Raw genomic sequence first — 25,931 nt, 5'->3', positions numbered from 1 at the left:
AGTTGGGTGGCAGTGGGTTGGATTAGAGTTTTCCCAGCTTTGTTCATCCAAAATCAGATCTGGTTGTGTATTGTTTGTCTGGGCAGGTTGGTCTCTCGTTTGGACGACGTGCTTGTCTTGAGAGACGGCCGTGCACAGCTCATTGATGATGAGACGAGCGAAATTACTGGTGCCCAAGATGACTTGATTTATTCTGAGCCAGTGTGCCTGGATGGGTACCCTATGGAGGAGGCATTTGTAACGGAGAGGAACTGCAGCTCGTACAATGGTGGTGGCGAAGAGGTAGGGGATTCGTGCGACCCAGGCGCTGGGAGTATTGCCCGTGACACGGTAGCCGAGGATAGAGAGGAAGACGGCGTGGTCGTGTCAAGACAAAGGGGTCTTGTTGGACCGGGAGGTGATGTTCCTGTTCTTCATATTAAACTTCATTCCATGATATTCGTCAGACATAATTTTGCAGCTGTGTTGTGTGAGATTCAGAACAAAACACCTATATTGTTGGTTAGAATGAATCAGCAGCAGAAGCCGGCACAACACAGTCATTGCTTTGCATTGCAAAAAAAATGGCAGCTTATTTCCTGATTTATTGATGTGCCGTCGTTCACAGGGTCAGGACTAGTAAGGCAGCAGATGAGAGGGAGCACAGTTCTAGCAGAGTGTCTGCCCTCAAGGCTTCGGTTCGTGCCTATGTTGATCAAAACTGCAAATGTTATTAATCCAGCAATTGGAACTAGCTTTGAGTCTCTCGAGGAGGACTATGAGTTCTACAACCTGTACTCTTGGGAAGTTGGTTTTGGTGTCCAATACGTAAAAAGCCGTTTGAATGTACACCAGAAGAAGTGCGTATGCGCCTGTGCGGTGAGTAATCGACAGCAACTTATTTTATCAAAAAGTTTGTGCGAAATGATTCAATCTGTTTTTGTCATATATGTAGTGTGTGTCACATTGGACTGACCATTTTACATCTGCTGCTGGTCTCTGTGCGCATGTGTGTGTGTGTGTGTGTGTGTGTGTGTGTGTGTGTGTGTGTGTGTGTGTGTGTGTGTGTGTTTTCTACATGATAAACCATTGCAGTCTAATGGCCGGTCGAAGATGTGGGTGCAATGCCATGATGCGGCTGCTGAGATCGGATGATTGTGGCTGGTATGTGTGCGAGCACAGGTCAGAGCACAACCATGATCTATCAGCTAACCGTGGGGAGAAATTGCATTGGAAGTCAGCTCGGCACATAGATAGTTACACAAACTAAGAACACAGGTAGCAACACGCCAAAAGTTGACAATCCACAATGAGCATCAGGCGTTTATTGACATTGTTCGTTTGTGGTTTGACGCCATTATAGATGACGTTTTGTTTTTATCAGAACCATTTTGAGACCTTCATTTATGTATTCTACTCCCTTCATCCCACAATGGAAGACGTTTTTACAAGCTAGTCCTACATTATGGGACAGAGGGAGTACTAGACTGTATGTTTGCTGAATTTGGGGTAGCCATGGCATTAGCAGCTTGTTGCTTTTTCTGGTAGGTCATGATAGATTGTGCTGTGGTTTAAGAAAAAATGACCTTGTTTTTTTTTCCAATGATATCTCTGTTGATATATGGGCTGTGTCGTCTATCTTTCGACCGAGATGTGGATGACGACGACGCCATATCTATGGTGGTGTTCTTGTTAGCTTTGCTGGATTGCAATGAATAGGGCGGTGCTGTTCTTGGCCGGTATAAATAGATTGTTTTCAAACGGTCTGATCGTGAGCCTAGACGTTCGGCAACAGAACACTGATGTGCAACGGCCCGTGCTGTAATACTATGGGAACATGAGAGCGTGCGCGTGCCCATGTTCGTGAACTGCTCACATAGCATGGACTTGATGGGTGAAATGATGGCTTGTCTGACCAGCCTGGCAGCACTTCGTCGCCTAAATGGGATGACACTGTATGTAAAAAAGAAATACGGTGTGGTATGAGTACCTGACAGCTGAAATACACATAGTAAATGCGACACTGCAGCTGATCTGTACGATGACTGACGATGGAGATTACGAGCTGCATGGAGCTCGGCCTCCAAATGGTATTTTCGTGTCTTGCTGTATGTATACTATCTGTATATTTACGTATATATGCACTATATCCCTCGGGGCTGAGACGCTTGTCTCAACTCGCACTATCTTAGAAAGAACCGTATGCTTGATTTGATACACACAAAACGTATTCTGCATGGAAACACTTTGCTCTTAGCAGCACACTACCGACTCTAGTTCCTATATATTGTTAGGCTCGCGGCAAGACATCGGTGATTCCAATCTTCTATCTATCTATCTATTATATACTTAAAACGATAGAAAAGTAACGGTAGAGATTCACCGCTCAAAAAGTTAAGAAATATGAACGGACTAGATTAAGGCAACTTGCCGTAGAAAAAAAAGGAAAGCTTGGCAACGCAGCATATGAGTTGGAATTATGCCTAAGTACAACTCCAACCGGACATCTATTGACATCAGCAAGTCATTATTTTGTACTACTTGAAAAAAAGTGATGCCGTGCCGGTTTTGACTGGCCAGCCATACAACTTCGGTGTAGAATAGAGTTTTTTAGATCACCACTTCAGTGCAGAATACCGTACCGTAAAGGTGCAATGGTGCAAACAGAAAAGGAAAAAACTTTCCAAACAAAACTGACGAATCAGAGTTTTGTTTCACATGTCACGTACAATAATGTAACTGGAGTCAACCAGGTTCGCATGTGTACGTAGTGAAGGCAAAAGTGGTGCAATCAAGTTCGTAGTATATAAGCTTCCTACAAACTACAAACAATGACATCACTTTGTTGTCATTGGTTAATAATTCATTTTGCTGGCTCATTTGCTTCTTAGCAATATCATAACCACTGGATAAAATTAATTCGTATTACTTCTCAAATAAAAAAGTATACACATGTTTCATCATTCAAAGTAAATAAATATTTGATATTTACATCTCAAATTTCATAAATAGCTAAATTTAAAAATAATATTGAAATTAGCATTTGACTAGGACAAAGATGAGCTGAGATATATGTACTTCACAAAATTCATAAATAGCTAAATTTTGAAAAATTATTAAATTATTAAAATAGGAGAAAAGTAATGGCTCACAGTAAGCACATAAAAGGAAACAGCTCGGGTTTAAAGTTTGGAAGACACGTACAGATAAATCTATAAGCTGACACATACCATCTAAACACGTACATACAAGGGAACTCATAGTCCCAATCCATCACGTATGAAAAAATTACCAAGCATGTTAAACTAAAACATGTCCGACGTCCAGTCAAAGGGGCAAAACATAGCTGATCATACAGACATGAGCAAGAAGACTCAGACGCGGACGCACGTGGACGTGCTTCAAGTAGATAAGCAAATCACATAAGACAATTTGCTTGCAACTAGGCGCATCACGCATATAAATTTGTTTTCCTTTTTTTTTTACGAACAGCATGTGGATTTGTTAAACTTGACATATGTGAATGCATGCATATATACATTATGGTGGCCTTCGATTGGGCTTCAGCTACAGATTCCCAGATTCTAGACCTTTCAAAATCAGAATCCCAAACAAACACGTCAGATTTTTACGTAAGCAACCACCTCATCCGATATCTCAGGACTTGAGGCAAACCATATAACACAGCCAGTTAACTATTTCCATGGGAATTCAGCGGAAACCCCTGTACTTGACAAGCAAGTGAGGGATTCTTTATCTATTGTTTGATTAAATAAATATGTTAAATATACACCGATAAATACATATCATTAGCATTTTTTGTACATCTCCTACATGAAACCCAAGTAGCGAAATTTCAGAATAAATTTATTAAAAATATTATAGGTTAAACCTAAGAATACAACTATATTTATTTCAAAATATTGAAATTTGACGTTCTCCTACTCAGTGGAAAAATTATATAGAAAGCTATGTTTCTCAAAATGTATTAGAAGTATGCATTTATTTATAATTCGTATGAACACCATAAACAACTACTTTTTAATAATCTATAAAATACAAAAAAATAACTAAGAATTGCATAAAAACTGATAAATTGATTTTACTCCATGTGAGTTCTCTAAATAGCAAAATTATTAAATAGTCATGTGTAGAAATGAATAGGAACGTGAATGTGGAATAATATATAAAATAAATTTCACAATATACTTTACATTTGATAACATTGAATATATAGTGACGAGATATCTAATAACAGAACATGCATCATGTTGGATGTATCAACATGCACATGTTGCTTAAATGTATAAACATGCATAGCGAGAAGGGAGCAAGAAAAGAGGTTGAGAAAATGGAGCAGAGAATCAAAAGAAAATTGTGGCGGGAAATGAGATGGATGGAGGAACATGATTCTGTTTTAGTCCTCTGAAAGAAAATCTTATGGGCTCTAAGGTACAAGAAAGACTAGAAGAAAAATATATAAGAATGAAGAAAATTGCAATTTCACCACGATCTACCTTTGTTACACACCAATGTTTCTTACCTTTGTTACACACCAATGTTTCTTACAAGCAACTTAATGTATCTTAATTTAGTAAATTCCATTTGTGCACCTGATTTTGATTGAAACTGATAGTGAAAATATTATGGTTACACAGTTCTCAATAATTTAAAATACCCACGTAACAACACTTTAATAATATAAATATGATAGAAAGTAAGACATAAATTTATGATATTTAGCTAATCTAGCCGCGCAAATGCGTGGGTAACCCAGCTAGTTATATTATTACAAAGACAGTAAAACTCAGCTAGCCATGGCTTTTCCACAGTATTTTAAGTTTGTCAGCCGTCCGCTCTCCCGTATGAACACACAAGATTGTCGGGTCGTTACAGTGCTGCGCGTCATGACTGCCTCAACATATCAGGGCCGCTGCTCTGGGAGCTTGTACATAGCGCTCACTGCAAGCACTACAATCGGGTCGCCCGCAGGCGCACACGTCCATACTTCTCCCTCTCGCTGGTAGCCAAGTACGTACTTCCTCCGTACGGAAATACTTGTCACCAAAATAAATAAAAAGGAATGTATCTGGATGTATTTTAGTTCTAGATTCAACCTTTTTTATTCATTTTGATGACAAGTATTTTCAGACGGAGAGAGTATGTTTTGGGAGTTTTCTCCCTTTTTGGATGGGCCGGCCCCATTACCTTCGGCCGCTGACTTCTGTAACGTAGACAAATAGGTATGATTTTGGGGTGTTGTCCTTTTTTTCTACGGCACTAAAAAAACTTAAAAATGTATGCAAATTTGAAAAATGTTCAAAAACTCAGCTAGCTACGACTTCGCATAGTGTTTGAAGTTCATCGGCCGCTGGATCTCCCATGTGAACGCACAGGATTGTTGGCTGGTTACAAAGCTGCGCGTCACTGCCACCTCAACATATCTGGGCCGCTGCTCTGGGAGCTTCTATATAGAACTCGCTAGTAGCGTAGTGCGCATATGTCCAGACATCCCTCTCGCTGGTCGCGCGTGGGGTGAGCCGACCCCATTACCTCCCGTTGGTGACTTCTATAGCGTAGCTTCCTATCTATGATTTTGTTTTTTCTCTACCATACTAAAAACTGTAAAAATGTAAAAAATGTATGCAAATTAAAAAATGTTCATCAGTTTGAATATCTTTTCCAGATTTGACAAATGTTCATGTATTCAAAATATTATCGGGAATTCGAAAAATGTTAGTGATTTTCAAAACTTCAAGAAGTTTTAAAATATTGACAGATTAAAAAGTTTATGAATTCAAAAATGTTGGTAAATTCAGAAAAACTTCATGAAATCAGAAAATGTTCACAAAATTCAATAATATTTGAATTTATAAAAACATAAAAAATGTTCAACGTATTAAAAATTGTGAATTGTTTTTTCATGAAATTCAAGAAAAGTTAGTGAATTCAAAAGAGCTTCATGATTTCAAAATATAAACCCAACATACAAAAGAAGTTCACAAATTCAGAAACTATTCGTGACTTTAGAAAAAATTTGCGAATATGAAAAGTGTTTGTAAATTCAACATATGTTAATGAGTTTGAAAAACATTCCCTTATTTGAATAATATTCATAAATTTAAAAAGTTTGTGAAAAAAATTATGAATTAAAAACATGCAAATTTGAATGACATTGACTAATTTTAAAGAAATTTGTGAAATTCAAAAAATCCTGGATCTCGGTAATTTTTTGCGAAAAAATTAAAAAGGTTTGCGATTTTGAAAAATGAAAAATAAAAGGAATAAAAATAAAAATGCAAAAGAAATGCTGATGAAACAAAATAATAGAAGAAACAGTGGGGAAAAAGGAATGACAATTGACAGAAAAAACAACTAGAAAAAAACCCGGCCCGTAAGCTTCCCAAAACCAATTGGGAAGCTCTCGAAAAATTCACCAATCCCGCTCGAGAAGAACGCTTCATAGCCCATAGCCTTTGATGGGCTGGCCCATGCCAATGATCACGTGGGGATCATAGTGATAGGCAATACGTATCAATTGTGTGATGCTCCTGTGACCGACCAAGGCGCCCTCTCATCGAACGGGGTGACAAAATACCCGCTTGCACTTTTTTCACAGAGGTTTGCAGGATCTGGCTGGCCCTACACACTCATAACTTGTTTGATGATTCTCAAAAATTCATACCCTGTTTGATGTAAAGCGAGATTTCTGGAGGCCGGCGGTGCCGGAATCACGGTATCGGGGAAGCTTTACTGTTCCCCTTCCTTCTGTTATTTCATTGATGGCTAGTTGTCGGCGTTGGTCGAATCAGTCCCCACTCTACCTCATTTTTCTATTGGGATGTCAAAACGCCATATCTTTTGGCCACTCCCCTTCCCCTCTTCCATCCACGAGTGATCGTCATACTGGCAGTGGTTCTGCTCTCCCCTTCCATGATGGTATGTATGTGACATCATCTGCTCTTCACTCTCGCGGCTACTCGATGGTCGAGGAACAATGACGTTGCGCAGTGCTGGCTTCTTTGAGATGTGAGTGTAAAAGTAGTTGATTTGATTGATTCATGGTGTTTTGGTTTTATTTTCATTGCGCCTACATATCCTGTACAACTGGACCCTGTTTCCACAAGGGCACATCACCAAGGTTAAGTACCACAGTGGCAAGATATTCATCACCTAGCATCATTGTCGCTTCCTCGGGCCCCCATGGACATGCTTGTGCCAAGAAACGGCAATTCAAGGAGGTTCCCAACAGGCCAACACAACAACACTGGACGCTTGATATTCCCCCACCCCCCTCCGCATATATGTGATGATTGGTTGGTCTTCTTTCCCGTCAGTGTTTCCTTAGGATGCCGCAGTGGGATTTTGTACTACCCGGATTATTCCGAGATAACGGAGTAATACCCTGTAAGGGCATCTCCAACGATGAGCCGCAAATTTGCTCTTGCATATGTCCGCGTACAGGTGGACCAATGCGAGGACACGGGTGCGAGAGCCGGGGATCCAAAGCTAACTGCATATGCCCGGTTACATTTCAAATGAAATTCAATTTTATTGGATTATCCGAGGTTATCAATATGATTAATTAATAATCAATCGACAAACCGAGATATCCAATAAGCTCACTAATTAGAATCACCGCATATAAATTGTTGTGTATTGGTGCAAACTATAACTTTAAATGCTTGGTCACTCTCTAGTTTTATGTAGTTGGAGAAAAAAATGTTTTCATATTGTTTGCATAGTAGAAATAAAATCATGACTCATTGCACATATGACTCGATATTTTTTGCCAGTTTCCAGTGCGAGTCCGCTCCATTTTTGCTCTGACTCCACGATCAAATCTACATCCTGCCATTATGTGCTCCGTTCTGAATCTGACAAAAAAATACGGTACGCATATAGGGAAATCATTATCCGGTGTGCTCCGTTCTGAATCCGCGACAACTTACCCAAGGGAGCAGAGTTCACCGCCAGCTTTGATATCATGGCTGGCAGCCTCTTCACCATTGATGGTTCACCGTCTCTTCGACCACACACAAAAATCTAGAGGGTGCTTATCAATCCATGGTTAGTTTCTAGAATGGCAACTTGCTATCGTGACAAGGTGGAGAACGGCCTTCTCCCATTCTTTGCCCGCCTGGCAAGCATCGGCGACGGGCCTCGCTCCGCTCTGCTTTGGCCCAAGCCAATCGATGACGGGCCTCGTTCCGTTCGCTCATCAAAAGATTGTATTTCTTTTTATACTTGAATTTGGAGCATGACATAATAGAAGAATCAAAACTTCTATATCTATCCATCGTTAACAAAGAACCTTGTCTAAATTACATTTTGTAAGCTCCACGGAAAGGAAGAGCTATAGTTACTGTCAATTTAATGTGTTGGGTCACATTCTCTATGTGTGTCTCATATGTGTGGGTGCTTCTTGTTTTTGTATCACCATTGTCGTGTTGCAGTGTTTTGTTATATGTCATGTTGTAGACTAGAGAAGGGGGGAAACTATTGCTACAGTGGCGCATGCACAAGTGTGGGACAGTTTGGCCTTTCTGGTGGCATTGCGGTTGCGCTCGATGGTGTCTACGCATGGCTGGGTCGGTGAAGGGAGATGTTCTTTCGGGTGTGTGTACCATACTACACCCACTAGAAACCAATGCCTAAAGTTAACATATAAAAATAGGAAAATTGGAGGATCTATGTGACTGCTAGTTCTATATAAAAAAGTTACATACTTGTAGTATATTACTAGATTATTTCAATTTGCTGTTCAGGTTTTATGCCAACCCAAATCGATTGGCTTTCATATGTACCCTAGTACATAATTATTCCCACTCCCTCTGTTCTTAAATATGAGTCTGTTTAGAAATTTCAATATGGACTAAATACAAATGTATATAGACGTATTTTAGAGTGTAGACTCATTCATGTTGCTTTGTATTTAGTTCATTTTATTACAATTTCAAAAACACTTATATTTAGGAATGATGGGCGTACCTTCATATTCATTGGATCGACATTCGTGGGTAGAGGGTCACAATGCACATAAGATACTCCTTCCAGTCCTTTTTACTCTACGTATTAGATATATGTCAAGTCAAACATTGCAAAGTTTGACCAAATTTATAATGAAAAGTATCAACATCAAGAATACCAGAAAAAAGTATTTACTATGAAACTACATTTCAGAATGAACCTAAAGTATTGATTTGGCTTCGTGAATGTTGATACTTTTTTCTGGAAGTTCGATCAAAGTAAAGATATTTTGACTTCGGACAAAACTTATATATGGACTAAAAAGGACCGGAGGGAGTACTTGTCATTTCATTCTTTGCTTGCTACCAGGCTATGATCACGACGGATATAAATATATATATATCACTATAGTAATAATAATATCGACAACGACATAAATAAATATGGACCACACGGGATGCGTCATAATAACTTCAACAAAATCATCTTCAATCACTACGAATGTGACCGGTCCTGATAGCTTGTGGGAAGCAAACCATCAACGTTTATACCCATTGTGATCCAAGATCCATGCCTAAATTCAAATTTTAACTTCCATGAAAAAGATACCATATTTTGACTAGTAGCTTTAAATATTCATTAACTGGCACATTTTGAATTTTTCATAGTTTCAGAAAGAATAGATACGGCTAAGTATATGTCTCAGGATCGACATATGCACCCAAATAATTAAAAATACTATTGCATTTCCTAGTCGGATAGTGATTGGCTACTGACCAACTGCTAATTAAGTACGATTTGGAGACTTTTCTCGAGCATATAACTACCTTTGTTGGAGCTACAAATATAATCTTCTAGTTGCTAGCTAATTATTGGTTAGTCAACACGCACTTCAAAATGCGAAAGAACATGCACATCAATGGACTTAGATAGAGGGAACTTGTCTCTAAATGAAGCCATGGGCATCTCGATTGCAGGATGCATAAATCGAAGTAATACGGCAGTAGCATATCCCCCACTACCCTCGTGATAATAATGTCAAGTAGTTTCTCGCAAGAGCTGCTCATTTGCACTCTCTTGCTACGTGTCCCAATGTACATCTACTTCAGGTATAGTAGTAGATCAAAGAACCCAACAATGCTTCCCATAAATTGTCCAATATTGCACATGTTACCTTCCTTCGTGGCCAACACCCACAACTTGAATGACTATCTCACCATACTCCTTGCCGATTCAGGCCACAACTTCAGGGTACATGGCCCCGTTGGGAGCGGGATGTGGTTACTCATCAGCTGCGACCCCGCGAATATCCGACAAATCTTCACCACAAATTATACAGCCTTCCCCAAGGGAGCAGAGTTCGCCACCATCTTTGATATCATGGCTCGCAGCCTCTTCACCACTCATGGTGCACTGTCTTTACGACCATGCGCAAAAATCTAGAGCATGCTTATAAGCCTGCGGTTGGTTTCTATAATAGCGACCTGTTACTGTGACGAGTTGGAGAACAGCCTTCTCCCATTCTTTGCCCGCCTAGCAAGCATCGGCGACGGGACTCGCTCTGCTCTACTTTGACCCAAGCCTATCGGTGATGGGCCTCGTTCTGCTCGCTCATCAGAAGTTTGCCTTTCTCTTTATACTTGAATTTGGAGCGTGACATAATAGAAGAATAAAAAATTCTATATCTATCCATCGTCAACGAAGAACCTTGTCTAAATTACATTTTGTAAGCTCCACGGAAAGGAAGAGCTACAGTTACTGTCTATTTAACACGTTGGCTCACATTCTCTATGTGTGTCTCATATGTGTGGGCTCTTCTCGTTTTTGTAACACCATTGCCATGTTGCGGAATTTTATTATATGTGGTGTTGTAGACTAGAGAAGGGGAACTATTGCTACAGAGGCACATGCACGAGTGTGGGATAGTTAGGCCTTTCTAGTGGCATTGCGGTTGCGCTCGATGGTGTCTACGCATGGCTGGGTCGGTGAAGGGAGATGTTCTTTCGGGTGTGCGTACCATACTGCTCCCACTAGAAACCAATGCCTAAAGTTAACATATAAAAATAGAAAAATTGGAGGATCTATGTGACTGCTAGTTCTATAAAAAAAGTTATATACTTGTACAATATTACTAGATTATTTTGATTTTCTGTTAAGGTTTTATGCCCACCCAAATCGATTGGCCTTCATATTGACCCTAGGAGTTAATTATTCCCACTCCCTCATTTCTTAAATATAAGTCTGTTTAGAAATTTCAACATGGACTAAATACAGATGTATATAGACGTATTTTAGAGTATAGATTCATTTATTTTTCTTTGTATTTAGTTCGTTTTATTATAATTTCAAAAAATCCTTATATTTAGGAACAATGGGCGTACATTGGTATTCATTGGACCGACATCGTGGGTAGAGGGTCACAATGGACATTAGATAATCCTTTTAGTCCTTTTTACTCTACATATTAGATTTATGTGAAGTCAAACATTGCAAAGTTTGACCATATTTATTTAAAAAAGTATCAACATCAAGAATACCAAATATACATACTTTGAAACTATATTTCATAATGAACATAAAGTATTGATTTGGCTTCGTGAATGTTTATACTTTCTTCTGGAAGTTCGGTCAAAGCAAAGATACATTGACTTCAGACAAAACTTATATGTAGACCAAAAAGAACCGAAGGGAGCACTTGTCATTTCTTTCTTTGCTTGCTACCAGCCTATGATCATGATGGATATAAATATATATCACTATAGTGATAATAGTATCGATAACGACGTAAATAAATATGGACCGCACTGGATGGGTCTTAATAGCTTCAACAAAACCAGCTTCCATCACTACTAATGTAGCTAGTCTCGATAGCTTGTGGGAAGCAAACCATTTACGTTTATATCCAGCATGATCAAAGATCCTTGCCTAAATTCAACTTTTAACTTCCATGAAAAAGATACCATAGTTTGACTAGTAGCTTTAAAGGTTCATTAACTGGCACATTTCTAATTTTCATAGTTTCAGAAAGAATAGATACGGCTAAGTATATATCTCAAGATGGACATCCACCACCAAATAAGTGAAAAAGATTATTGTATTTCCTAATCGGATAGTGATTGGCTACTGACCAAGTGCTAATTAAGTATGATTTAGAGACTTTTCTCAAGCATATAACTACCTTTGTTAGAGCTACAAATATAATATTCTAGTTGCTAGCTAATTATTGGTTAGTCAACACGCACTTCATAATGCGAAAGAACGTTCACATCAATGGACTTAAATCGAGGGAACTTCTCTATAAATGAAGCCATCGCCATCTTCGATCGCAGGATGCATAAATCAAATTAGTACGACAGTAGCATATCCCCCGTTACCCTCGTGATAATATTGTCAATTAGTTTCTCGCAAGAGCTGCTCATCTCCACTCTCCTGCTACGTGTCCTTATGTACATCTACTTTGGTATAGTAGTAGATCAAAGAACCAAACAACGCTCCCCACAGACTGGCCAATATTGCACATGCTACCTTCCTTCCTGGCCAACGCCCATAACTTGCGTGACTATCTCATCATACTCCTTGCCGATTTAGGCCACAACTCCAGGGTACATGTCTAGGTCAGTAGCGGGATGCGGTTACTCATCACCTGTGTCCCAACGAATGTCCAACACCTCTTCACCACAAACTATACCAACTTCCCCAAGGGAGCAGAGTATGCCGCTATCTTTGATATCATGGCTGGCAGCCTCTTCACCATTGATTGTGCACTGTCTCTACATCCACGCGCAAAAATCAAGAGCGTGCTTATCAGCCCGTGGTTGGTTTCTATAATGGCAACTTGTTACTATGACAAGTTGGAGAACAACCTTCTCCCATTCTTTGCCGACCTGGCAAGCAGCAGCGACGGGCCCCGCTTCGCTCTGCTTTGGCCCAAGCCTACCGGTGATGGGCCTCGTTTTGCTCTCTCTTTGGAAGTTTGTCTTTCTCTTTATACTTGAATTTGGAGCATGACATAACAGAAGAATCAAAACTTCTATATCTATCCATCGTCAACGAAGAACCTTGTCTAAATTACATTTTGTATACTCCATGGAAAGGAAGAGACGCAGTTACTATCTATTTAACGTGTTGGGTCACATTCTCTATGTGTGTCTCATATGTGTGGACTCTTCTCGTTTTTGTAACACCATTGCCGTGTTGCAGAGTTTTATCATATGTGGTGTTGTAGACTAGAGAATGGGGGAAACTAATGCTACAGAGGCGCATGCACGAGTGTTGGATAGTTTGGCCTTTCTGGTGGCATTGCGGTTGCGCTCGATGGTGTCTACGCATGGCTGGGTCGGTGACGGGAGATGTTTTTTCGGTGTCCGCACCACACTGCTCCCACTAGAAACCAATGCCTAAAGTTTACATATAAAAATAAAAAAATTGGCGGATCTATGTGACTGCTAGTTCCATAAAAAAGTTATATATTTGTAGTATATTACTAGATTATGTTGATTTGTTGTTCAGGTTTTATGCCCACCCAAATCGATTGGCTTTCATATGGACCCTAGTAGTTAATTATTCCTATTCCCTCCGTTCTTAAATATTATTCTTTTTAGATACTTCCATATGAACTAAATACAGATGTATATAGACGTATTTTAGAATGTAGATTCATTCATTTTGTTTTGTATTTAGTTCACTAGTCGTTAACCCGTGCATCTGCACGGGCTAGCAACTTTAATGTTAGATACAAGAAAGTTGTTACAAATTAGCAATGCCAGACAATAATATGAATATCTGGATATGGGTTATTGTTGCCACTGATGCATGTTTGTCTTTGTTGGATTCCCAATAAATTTTATGATGTTAAAAAATGGTTTTTTTCTATTACAGGTACTGTTTTTTTAAGGACGCTATCTTTTCTGTTTGAGGAACGGATGGGTTTTTTTACAACGTTGGAATTGTCACAAGCCAATGTTTGGATGGGGACATTGATGTTTGGCAAGATTTATTTTTATCAGATATAAATTTTCAATTCAGTGGTCTACTTAGTTTTGATGACTTGAACGATCCGGCCATATACAGGAGCCGTGGTTGCCTAAAAAATGTACGGGAGCCAATGTACATGCTTTCTCTTTTTTGGGAGAGATGCTTTTTTTCTAATTGGCAAGAAGGCTTTCACTACTAGCTGTTTGTAACCGAAGGGGCCTTTTTTGAGATGGAGACTATCTCCTTTCTTTTTTCTTTTCTTTTTTTGAAACTAGACTATCTCCTTTCTAAAGGAACGGGCGGATACCTTTTGTATTTCGTTTCAAAAGTTGGACTGTCAGATTTTTTCTTTTTTTTGGAATAGACCACGGAAGCCAAGGTTACCTAAAAATGCACATGAGCTGAGGAGATGTTTTCTCTTTTTTTTAAGGAGCGATGCAACTCCTTTTTTAATTGCAGAAGAGTTTCATGAATCATGCATGTCAAAAAAGATGTCTCATGGATCTTATAGAGTTCTTTTTACATCTAAGATCATATATACTCCCTCCGTTTCTTTATCTAAGATGTATTATTTTGAACATGGTGACCAAGGCGCACAATTATAGAGGTCTTATGACAAAAGTACCCTTGGCAAATTTGTTGGTTAGTAGCAGGTAAATCCTTGAGTCCAAGAAAGTAAGAGATACACGCAATCCAGAGAGAGATAGTTTTCTTCTTTTGATACAAGGACATACAAAGGAAATCAGGATAGAGATACTTTCCTCTTTCTAGAGGGATAAAAAGGGAATTACGAGGAATTAGAGCAAATGCACCTTACATTGTGAAATTTAATGAAAAAACTAATACACCTAATATAAAGGAATTGAGGGAGTATAGAGTAATTATGGAAGGACTTTATCATTTGCTTTAAAGTAATATATGGATTTTTTTTTCGAAACATTGGCCGTGTCATATGTCTTTTTGGATGGCCGGAACCATCTGTGTTATGCAAGTTTTCTTCTTATCTCGGACTTAATTTTACAATCCAACGGTTTAATTGATTATGATGGTGTGGCTTAATTAAAACGCTTGAAAGGTGCCTCTAATTAGTAAATATATAAGATTCTATTAGAATCTCTAAAAAGGCTTATATTTAGAAACAATGGGCGTACCTTGGTATTCAATGCAGGTTGGATCGACATTTGTGGGTAGAGGGTCACAATGGATATAAGATACTCTCTCCAGTTCTTTTTACTTTACGTATTAGATTTATGTCAAGTCAAACGTTGCAAAAAGTTTAACCAAATTTATATTAAAAAGTATCAACATCAACGATACCAAATATATATGTACTATGAAACTACATTTCATAATCTATATCTATATCTATTAATAAAAGGATTAACACTTCATGAATTTCAAGATGATATGCCGGCTCAGTCTTTCGGATGTGCTCATAGGGGAAGGATGTGCATGTGTGTGTTCATAGAAGTGAGTGTATGCGCGTGTATATGAGCGCTTGCGTCTGTGTTGTGTTCAAAAATAAATAAAAGGACTAAAGCTTCTTCCTCCCTAATTTTCGTTCGTCATTAGTTTCACCCGTCAATGCTCGTTTCGTCCGTCGTCGGTGAGTATAATTCGTCCGAGCCGGGTGAACTGAGCCCGCCCGTGCGCTCTGTCCCACCTATCATGTTTGAAGCAAAAAATACATGCCGATGAGAGGATTCAATCCCCAAACCTAACGTCCAACAGATAATGGCACAGCCAACCGAACTAGTTGTGTTATTTGAAGAAACAAATGTAGATTCAGTTGTTAAATAGTCCCACCTTGCTCCCTCAAATCCAATCTACCCAATATGCATACATCTTTAATCTCCTTGGTATATCAAGAAGCCATCTAGCAAACATAGTGAAGTGTGGGTCTCATGTTTCCTAAAGATCAAGATGGAAAGAAGGGATTTCCGTGATTGACAAAAAAATAGGAAGGTGGGAACCTGTCCGGTAATAAGAAGGAAAGGAGGGCTTTCGGGGATTGAAAGCGAAAAAATAGGAAAGTAGGAAGTTGTCGCGTAATAAGAAGGAAAAGAGGGATTCGGAGAAAAACTGGGAAACCAGCCATCCCGTAATAAGAAGAAAGTGTCCTAACAAGGAAGAAGGAGAGAACAAAGAAGGAAAGGAGGGATTCCGAGAATTGAAAATAAAGAAAAAAGGAGGGATTGATGGGATTGATGGAGAAAAATAGCAAAGTGAGAAGTCGTCCGGTAATAAAAAGGAAAGTGTCCTATTAGCCTCGTGACTTTTTGTCATTTGTTTTGTCCCATAATGAGTTGTTGATCTCTAAAAAGATTGTGGGAACAAAAGTATACCAGTTAGAAATCATTCAAAAGTGGCCCCCCTCAAAAACATTTCATCCTCTGCCACTAGCTATAGTCCCACGAACGCGTAGTTTTACCCCTCCCATAAATGGAGAGAAAATTATGTTAGAATTGTTTAACACTTGCAAGAAAAACTATGTCTAAATAATAATTAACTTTTTTATTTATTGTTCATGTACAATATATTTAAAAAATATATGATGAAAAAGATAGTACATGTTAAAAATATTTGCTTGATTGTTGGACACGAATAGTGCTATATACACAGTCCCTAAACCTAGCCAACATTGGTTCATGAAAATCAGTGTTACCTCCGTAGTGAAGCACAAACATTGTACTAGAATAAATTTTACTACTTACAGTATAATGCGATATGTTTTGGGCATCACTAAGCAACTCCAACAAAGGCATGAAGGGATACTGACAACCAGGTAGATATTTATGTGATTTAAATTCCACACACCTTTAGTACACTTCTGAAATATGTTCATATTTTTTCCGCAATACATATTTTCATGGCAGCATGGAGGATTTCAAAGACTTTGTTCATGTCATCATGCCTAGCGGTGGATCATGGAATGAGGAATGGGGGTGGGGGGTCTTGAGCAATTGGGTTAGAAAAGTGTGGTTTTTTTCACCCGTTGCAACGCATGGGCATTTGTGCTAGTGAACCTAAAGTATTGATTTGGCTTCATGAATGTTGATACTTTTTTCTAGAAGTTCGGTCAAAGTAAAGATATTTTGACTTCGGACAAAACTTATATGCAGATAAAAAAGGACCGGTGAGAGTGCTTGTAGTTTCATTATTTCCTTCCTAGTAGCCTATGATCATGATGGATATAAATATATATCACCATAGTGATAATAATATCGACAACGGCGTAAATTAGTATAGACCAAAGTGGATGGGCCATAATAACTTCAACAAAACCAGTTTCCATCACTACTAATTTGACCGGTACCGGTAGCTCGTGGGAAGAAAACCCTCTACGTTTACATCCATCGTGTTCAAAGATCCTTGCCTAAATTCAACTTCCAAGTTCCATGAAAAAGATACCATAGTTTGACTAGTAGCTTTAAAGATTCATTAGCTATTATGTTTTTAATTTTTTTAGTTTTAGAAAGAATAGGTACAGCTAACTATCTCAAGATAGACATCCACCACCGAATAAGCAAAAAGACTATTATATTTCCTAATTGGTGACTGATTGGTTACTGACCAACTGCTAATTAAGTGCAATTTGGAGACTTTTCTCGAGCGTATAAATACCTCTGTTGGAGCTACAAATATATTCTTGTAGTAGCAAGCTAATTATTGGCTAGTCAACATGCACTTCACAATGAGAAACAATGTGCACCACAATGGACTTAGATCGAGGGAACTTGTCTATAAATGAAGCCATCGCCATGTTCGATTGCAGGATGCATAAATCGAAGTAGTACGACAATAGAATATCCCCCGCTACCCTCATGATAATAATGTCGAGTAGTTTCTCGCAAGAGCTGCTCATCTCCACTCTCGTGCTACTTGTCCCTATGTACTTCTACTTTAGGTATAGTAGTAGATCAAAGAACCCAACAATGCTTCCCACAAACTGGCCAATATTGCACATGTTACCTTCCTTCCTGGCCAACTCCCACAACTTGCATGACTATCTCTCCATAGTGCTTGCCGAATCAGGCCACAACTTCAAGGCGCATGGCCTGGTTTGGAGCGGGATGCGGTTGCTCATCACCTGCGACCCCGCGAATGTATGACACATCTTCACCACAAACTACACCAACTTTCCCAAGGGAGCAGAGTTTGCCGCTATCTTTGACATCATGGCTGGTAGCCTCTTCACCATTGATGGTGCACCCTCTCTTCGGCCGCGCGCAAAAATCCAGAGCGTGCTTAGTAGCCCACGGTTGGTTGCTAGTATGGCAACTTGCTGCCATGACAAGGTGGAGAATGGCCTTCTACCATTATTTTCCCACCTGGCAACCACCGGCACTCCGTTCGAAATGCAAGAAGTGTTTTCCAGGTTTATGTTTGACTTGGCTGCCACACCTCTCTTTGGCGTGGACCCTGGCCTCCTGTCCTTCTCCTTAGACATGTTGATGCCACCCATGGATGCCGCGGTCGCGATGGACACGGTCATGGAGGTGGGATTTATCCGACACTTAATTCCAGCCTCTTGCTGGAAGGCAATGAGGCGCCTAAACATCGGCTCCGAGAGGAATCTTCGTACGGCGCACACGGTGCTAAGATTTGCTGCAGAGATGATCGAGGAGAGGAGTAAGATAACTCTCAATGGGAGAAGATGTGCATTGAGTAATGACGATGAACACGAGGATATTCTATCTTCCTACATAAATGACCCAAACTACACAGACAATGACTTGCTCCATGCGGTGCTCCTCAGCTTCATGCTTGCTGGGCGGGACACGATTGGTACCACTCTACCCTGGGTCTTCTACAACCTCGCCCAGAACCCTGGCATTGTATCAATTATCCACAGTCAACTCTCACCCATTGCATCGCGCAAAGTACCCGCGAGTACGGGTGCCATGATGATCTTTGAACCAGAGGATACAAAACCTCTGGTCTATCTCAGAGCTGCGTTGTACGAGACTCTTAGGTTGTACCCATCGGCACCTATTGAGCGCAAGACAGTGGCTGCTGGTGATATCATGCCGAGTGGCCATGAGGTGAAGGTCGGGGACACCATCCTTATATCTCTCCACTCCATGGGGAGAATGGAAGACCTATGGGGTAAAGACTGCCTTAACTATAACCCGAATAGGTGGTTGTCAAAGGATGGCAACACCCTAAGGTACGTACCATCTCACAAGTTCTTGGCCTTCAACTCAGGCTCGAGGATCTGCCCTGGGAAGGAGATTGCGGTTATGCAGATGAAGACCGTCGTTGAGACTGTATTGTGGAACTTTGATGTCGAGGTGGTGGAAGGGCAGATCATCCAGCCCAAGCCATCTTGTATACTACAGATGAAAAATGGATTTATAGTTAAACTGAGGAAGCGAGAATTGTAACATTACACAATCCTTGTGTTTAAACTTACTTAAGGGTCCTGCATGGTTCTTCCCAGGCCTGGAATCTCAGTATTGTATTTATTTACATGGATTGCTATTTATATGATAAAACAATAAGGACATATGTTTAAATTTATATCTATTATTTGCATACATTTTCTGTTGAGTCGGGGACGAGGATGAGGATCGAAGGATAGCTTGCCTCGGAAGCATTTTCTGTCTCTCTTGGACGGAGGAGTGGGCATAGTTGGCCTGGTTGTGGATGTGCTTTGTATTTTGTCTTGTTGATGCACTCATGGTTTCTACTTAGAATCAATCGAGAGGCCATACCTAGATTATTAGCATTTTTGTTTGATTGAGTTGTATGTAATCAGACAGGTTTATGTCGCTATTCAAGTTGAGTGAATGAATGCGCACCAGCTCCATGAACATTGGTCCTCATTGAGCCCACCTATCTACTCCACTGGTACCACGTTTTAGACATTAGCAATGAGAGAGAGAGAGACACACAGAGAGAGAGAGAGAGAGACGAAGCCATCTAATATATGGCAAGAACAAATGTTATACAGTTGGCTTTGATATATGGGACCCCTTTGATAGTTTGTTTATCACTTTTGGATACTAATTATTTTCTAAGGAAATGTCATTTATCGCATGTGGAATCAACATCTGTTTTGAAGGAGAGTCACGAAGGATATACATTTCTTTCTTCTGTTGCTATCGACCTACGACCACCATGGTCTTAAATATACACCACGATCAAAGTTTTAAATAGCGGCATAAGCGTTAGCAGATAAATGGGTGCTATAGTGCCGAGAGAGCGTGCTATATATTTAAAATTATGACCAATATACATAATAATATGGATCACCATGAAATAAATATGAATCGCAATAAATAATAAGTAATAATAACATCGACAGCAAAATATCTTTCTTTGCTGCTTCTATGACCGGGTAACAAGCGAGAAATGAGCACTCTATATTTTAAGCATCACGGTCATAGATCCTTGTCTGAATACAACCGCAAGTTATCTCCAAATACACATATTTGTAATAATGGCATTAGTGTCCATTACTAACTTGACACTCAATTAACCAAGAATTCGGTTATTTTGCTTTGGAGTCGAATGTTCTTTTTCACGTTTTCTATGCTCACCCGGCGGGCCATTTAGGTACGGGCCGGAATAAAACCTAACACTGATACTGTACTATATGAATTATCTGTTGTTGCAGTCAATAGCTATTTTTTTGTCTTCATTTCTGATTAACTCGATCTAACACTGATGATGTCGGTTGCTTGCGCGTGTGGCCATCCGGTGGCATGTGACATCGTGGTTGTGTCACATGTCGGTGGCCAGGTTGGCCGGTGATGCCCATGTCATGTGGGTTGGGTTGTACTGGTATTAGCCCGGTTTTCTGTCAATTAACCAGGCAATTCTCTTCTCCTTAATCAATGAAAATGGCGAATCTTTTGCCTTGTTTCAAAAAGTTAAGTAAGGACTCAAAGTAACATGCCCACATGTAGATATTATTTCCTAATTAAATACATATTCCTTGCATGTTGAATAAACATTCGAGCGGGAGGAGGGTCATAATCAATAGGACCAGCCTATGATCATGATGGATATAAATATATATCACTACAGTGATAATAGTATCGATAATGACTTAAATAAATATGGACCGCACTGGATGGGTCCTAATAACTTCAACAAAACCAGCTTCCATCACTACTAATGTAGGCGGTCCCGATAGCTTGTGGGAAGCAAACAATTTACATTTATATCCAACGTGATCAAAGATCCTTGCCTAAATTCAACTTTTAACTTCCATGAAAAAGATACCATAGTTTGACTAGTAGCTTTAAAGGTTCATTAACTGGCAAATTTCTAATTTTCATAGTTTCAGAAAGAATAGATACGGCTAAGTTTATATCTCAAGATGGACATCCACCACCAAATAAGTGAAAAAGATTATTGTATTTCCTAATCGGATAGTGATTGTCTACTGACCAAGTGCTAATTAAGTATGATTTAGAGACTTTTCTCAAGCATATAACTACCTTTGTTAGAGCTACAAATATAATATTCTAGTTGCTAGCTAATTATTGGTTAGTCAACACGCACTTCATAATGCGAAAGAACGTTCACATCAATGGACTTAGATCGAGTGAACTTCTCTATAAATGAAGCCATCGCCATCTTCGATCGCAGGATGCATAAATCAAATTAGTACGACAGTAGCATATCCCCCACTACCCTCGTGATAATATTGTCAATTAGTTTCTCGCAAGAGTTGCTCATCTCCACTCTCCTGCTACGTGTCCCTATGTACATCTACTTTGGTATAGTAGTAGATCAAAGAACCAAACAACGCTTCCCACAGACTGACCAATATTGCACATGCTACCTTCCTTCCTGGCCAACGCCCACAACTTGCGTGACTATCTCATCATACTCCTTGCCGATTCAGGCCACAACTCCAGGGTACATGGCTAGGTCAGTAGCGGGATGCCGTTACTCATCACCTGTGACCCCACGAATGTCCAACACATCTTCACCACAAACTATACCAACTTCCCCAAGGGAGCAGAGTATGCCGCTATCTTGGATATCATGGCTGGCAGCCTCTTCACCATTGATTGTGCACTGTCTTTACATCCACGCGCAAAAATCAAGAGCGTGCCTATCAGCCCGTGGTTGGTTTCTATAATGGCAACTTGTTACTATGACAAGTTGGAGAACAGCCTTCTCCCATTCTTTGCCGACCTGGCAAGCAGCAACGACGGGCCTCGCTTCGCTCTGCTTTGGCCCAAGCCTACCGGTGATGGGCCTCATTTTGCTCGCTCTTCAGAACTTTGTCTTTCTCTTTATACTTGAATTTGGTGCATGACATAACAGAAGAATCAAAACTTCTATATCTATCCATCGTTAACGAAGAACCTTGTCTAAATTACATTTTGTATACTCCATGGAAAGGAAGAGCCACAGTTACTATCTATTTAACGTGTTGGGTCACATTCTCCATGTGTGTCTCATATGTGTGGACTCTTCTCATTTTTGTAACACCATTGCCGTGTTGCAGAGTTTTATTATATGTGGTGTTGTAGACTAGAGAATGGGGGAAACTAATGCTACAGAGGCGCATGCACGAGTGTTGGATAGTTTGGCCTTTCTGGTGGCATTGCGGTTGCGCTCGATGGTGTCTACACATGGCTGGGTCGATGACGGGAGATGTTTTTTCGGTGTCCGCACCACACTGCTCCCACTAGAAACCAATGCCAAAAGTTTACATATAAAAATAAAAAAATTGGCGGATCTATGTGACTGCTAGTTCCATAAAAAAGTTATATATTTGTAGTATATTACTAGATTATTTTGATTTGTTGTTCAGGTTTTATGCCCACCCAAATCGATTGGCTTTCATATGGACCCTAGTAGTTAATTATTCCTATTCCCTCCGTTCTTAAATATTATTCTTTTTAGATATTTCCATATGGACTAAATACAGATGTATATAGACGTATTTTAGAATGTAGATTCATTCATTTTGTTTTGTATTTAGTTCACTAGTCTTTAACCTGTGCATCTGCACGGGCTAGCAACTTTAATGATAGATACAACAAAGTTGTTACAAATTAGCAATGCCTGACAATAATATGAATATCTGGATATGGGTTATTGTTACCACTGATGCATGTTTGTCTTTGTTGGATTCCCAATAAATTTTATGATGTTAAAAAATGGTTTTTTTCTATTACTGGTACTGTTTTTTTAAGGACGCTATCTTTTCTGTTTGAGGAACGGACGGGTTTTTTTTACAACGTTGGAATTGTCACAAGCCAATGTTTGGATGGGGACATTTATGTTTGGCAAGATTTCTTTTTAGCAGATATAAATTTTCAATTCAGTGGTCTACTTAGTTTTGATGACTTGAACGATCCGGCCATATACAGGAGCCGTGGTTGCCTAAAAAATGTACGGGAGCCAATTTACATGCTTTCTCTTTTTTGGGAGAGATGGTTTTTTTCTAATTGGCAAGAAGGCTTTCACTACTAGTTGTTTGTAACGGAAGGGGACTTTTTTGAGACGGAGACTATCTCCTTTCTTTTTTCTTTTCTTTTTGAAACTAGACTATCTCCTTTCTAAAGGAACGGGCGGATACCTTTTGTATTTCGTTTCAAAAATTGGACGTGTCAGATTTTTTCTTTTTTTTGGAATAGACCACGGAAGCCAAGGTTACCTAAAAAATGCACATGAGCTGAGGAGATGTTTTCTCTTTTTTGAAGGAGCGATGCAACTCCTTTTTTAATTGCAGAAGAGTTTCACGAATCCTGCATGTCAAAAAAGATGTCTCATGGATCTTATTGAGTTTTTTTACATCTAAGATCATATATACTCCCTCCGTTTTTTTATCTAAGATCTATTATTTTGAACATGGTGACCAAGGCGCATAATTATAGAGGTCTTATGACAAAAGTACCCTTGGCAAATTTGTTGGTTAGTGGCAAGTAAATCCTTGAGTCCAAGAAAGTAAGAGATACATGCAATCCAGAGAGAGATAGTTTTCTTCTTTTGATACAAGGATATACAAAGGAAATCAGGATAGAGATACTTTCCTCTTTCTAGAGAGATAAAAAGGGAATTACGAGGAATTAGAGCAAACCTTTCATTGTGAAATTTAATGAAAAAATTAATGCACCTAATATAAAGGAATTGAGGGAGTATAGAGTAATTATGGAAGGACTTTATCATTTACTTTAAAGGAATATATGGATTTTTTTAGAAACATTGGCCGTGTCATATGTCTTTTTGGACGGCCGGAACCATCTGTGTTATGCAAATTTTTCTTATCTCGGGCTTAATTTTACAATCCAACGGTTTAATTGATTATGATGTGTGGCTTAATTAAAACGCTTGAAAGGTGCCTCTAATTAGTAAATATATAAGATTCTATTAGAATCTCTAAAAAGGCTTATATTTAGAAACAATGGGCGTACCTTGGTATTCAACGCAGGTTGGATCGACATTCGTGGGTAGAGGGTCACAATGGATATAAGATACTCTCTCCGGTTCTTTTTACTTTACGTATTAGATTTATGTCAAGTCAAACGTTGCAAAAAGTTTAACCACATTTATATTAAAAAGTATCAACATCAACGATACCAAATATATATGTACTATGAAACTACATTTCATAATCTATATCTATATCTATTAATAAAAGGATTAACACTTCATGAATTTCAAGATGATATGCCGGCTCAGTCTTTCGGATGTGCTCATAGGGGTAGGATGTGCATGTGTGCGTTCATAGGAGTGAGTGCATGCACGTGTATATGAGCGCTTGCGTCTGTGCTGTGTTCAAAAATAAATAAAAGGACTAAAGCTTCTTCCTCCCTAATTTTCGTTCGTTATTAGTTTCACCCGTCAATGCTCGTTTCGTCCGTCATCATCGGTGAGTATAATTCGTCCGAGCCGGGTGAACTGAGCCCGCCCGTGCGCTCTGGCCCACCTATCATGTTTGTAGCAAAAAATACATGCCGATGAGAGGATTCAATCCCCAAACCTAACGTCCAACAGATAATGGCAAAGCCAACCGAACTAGTTGTGTTATTTGAAGAAACAAATGTAGATTCAGTTGTTAAATAGTCCCACCTTGCTCCCTCAAATCCAATCTACCCAATATGCATACATCTTTAATCTCCTTGGTATATCAAGAAGCCATCTAGCGAACATAGTGAAGTGTGGGTCTCATGTTTCCTAAAGATAAAGATGGAAAGAAGGGATTTCCGTGGTTGACAAAAAAATAGGAAGGTGGGAACCTGTCCAGTAATAAGAAGGAAAGGAGGGCTTTTGGGGATTGAAAGCGAAAAAAATAGGAAAGTAGGAAGTTGTCGCGTAATAAGAAGGAAAAGAGGGATTCGGGGAAAAACTGGGAAACCAGCCATCCCGTAATAAGAAGAAAGTGTCCTAACAAGGAAGAAGGAGAGAACAAAGAAGGAAAGGAGGAATTCCGGGAATTGAAAATAAAGAAAAAAGGAGGGATTTCTAGGATTGATGGAGAAACATAGCAAAGTGAGAAGTCGTCCGGTAATAAAAAGGAAAGTGTCCTAATAGCCTCGTGACTTTTTGTCATTTGTTTTGTCCCATAATGAGGTGTTGATCTCTAAAAAGATTGTGGGAACAAAAGTATACCAGTTAGAAATCATTCAAAAGTGGCCCCCCTCAAAAACATTCCATCCTCTGCCACTAGCTATAGTCCCACGAACGCGAAGTTTTACCCCTCCCATAAATGGAGAGAAAATTATGTTAGAATTGTTTAACACCTGCAAGAAAAACTATGTCTAAATCATAATTATTTTTTTACTTATTGTTCATGTACAATATATTTAAAAAATATATGATGAAAAAGATAGTACATGTTAAAAATATTTTCTTGATTGTTGGATACGAATAGTGCTATATACACAGTCCCTAAACCTAGCCAACATTGGTTCATGAAAATCAGTGTTACCTCCGTAGTGAAGCACAAACATTGTACTAGAATAAACTTTACTATATACAGTATAATGCGATATGTTTTGGGCATCACTAAGCAACTCCAACAAAGGCATGAA

The 25,931-nt window shown here is 39.3% G+C and overlaps 1 pseudogene; it reads left to right on the top strand.

Moving 5' to 3' along the window:
- Positions 1–16,800: 16,800 nt before the first annotated feature.
- Positions 16,801–19,310, top strand: LOC119297925 (annotated as a pseudogene).
- Positions 19,311–25,931: the final 6,621 nt, after the last annotated feature.

Source organism: Triticum dicoccoides, chromosome 5A (assembly GCF_002162155.2).
Source record: "Triticum dicoccoides isolate Atlit2015 ecotype Zavitan chromosome 5A, WEW_v2.0, whole genome shotgun sequence".
Taxonomy (NCBI): domain Eukaryota; kingdom Viridiplantae; phylum Streptophyta; class Magnoliopsida; order Poales; family Poaceae; genus Triticum; species Triticum dicoccoides.
The sequence above is the reverse complement of the archived record's forward strand: the minus strand, read 5'-3'. Positions and strand labels throughout refer to the sequence as shown.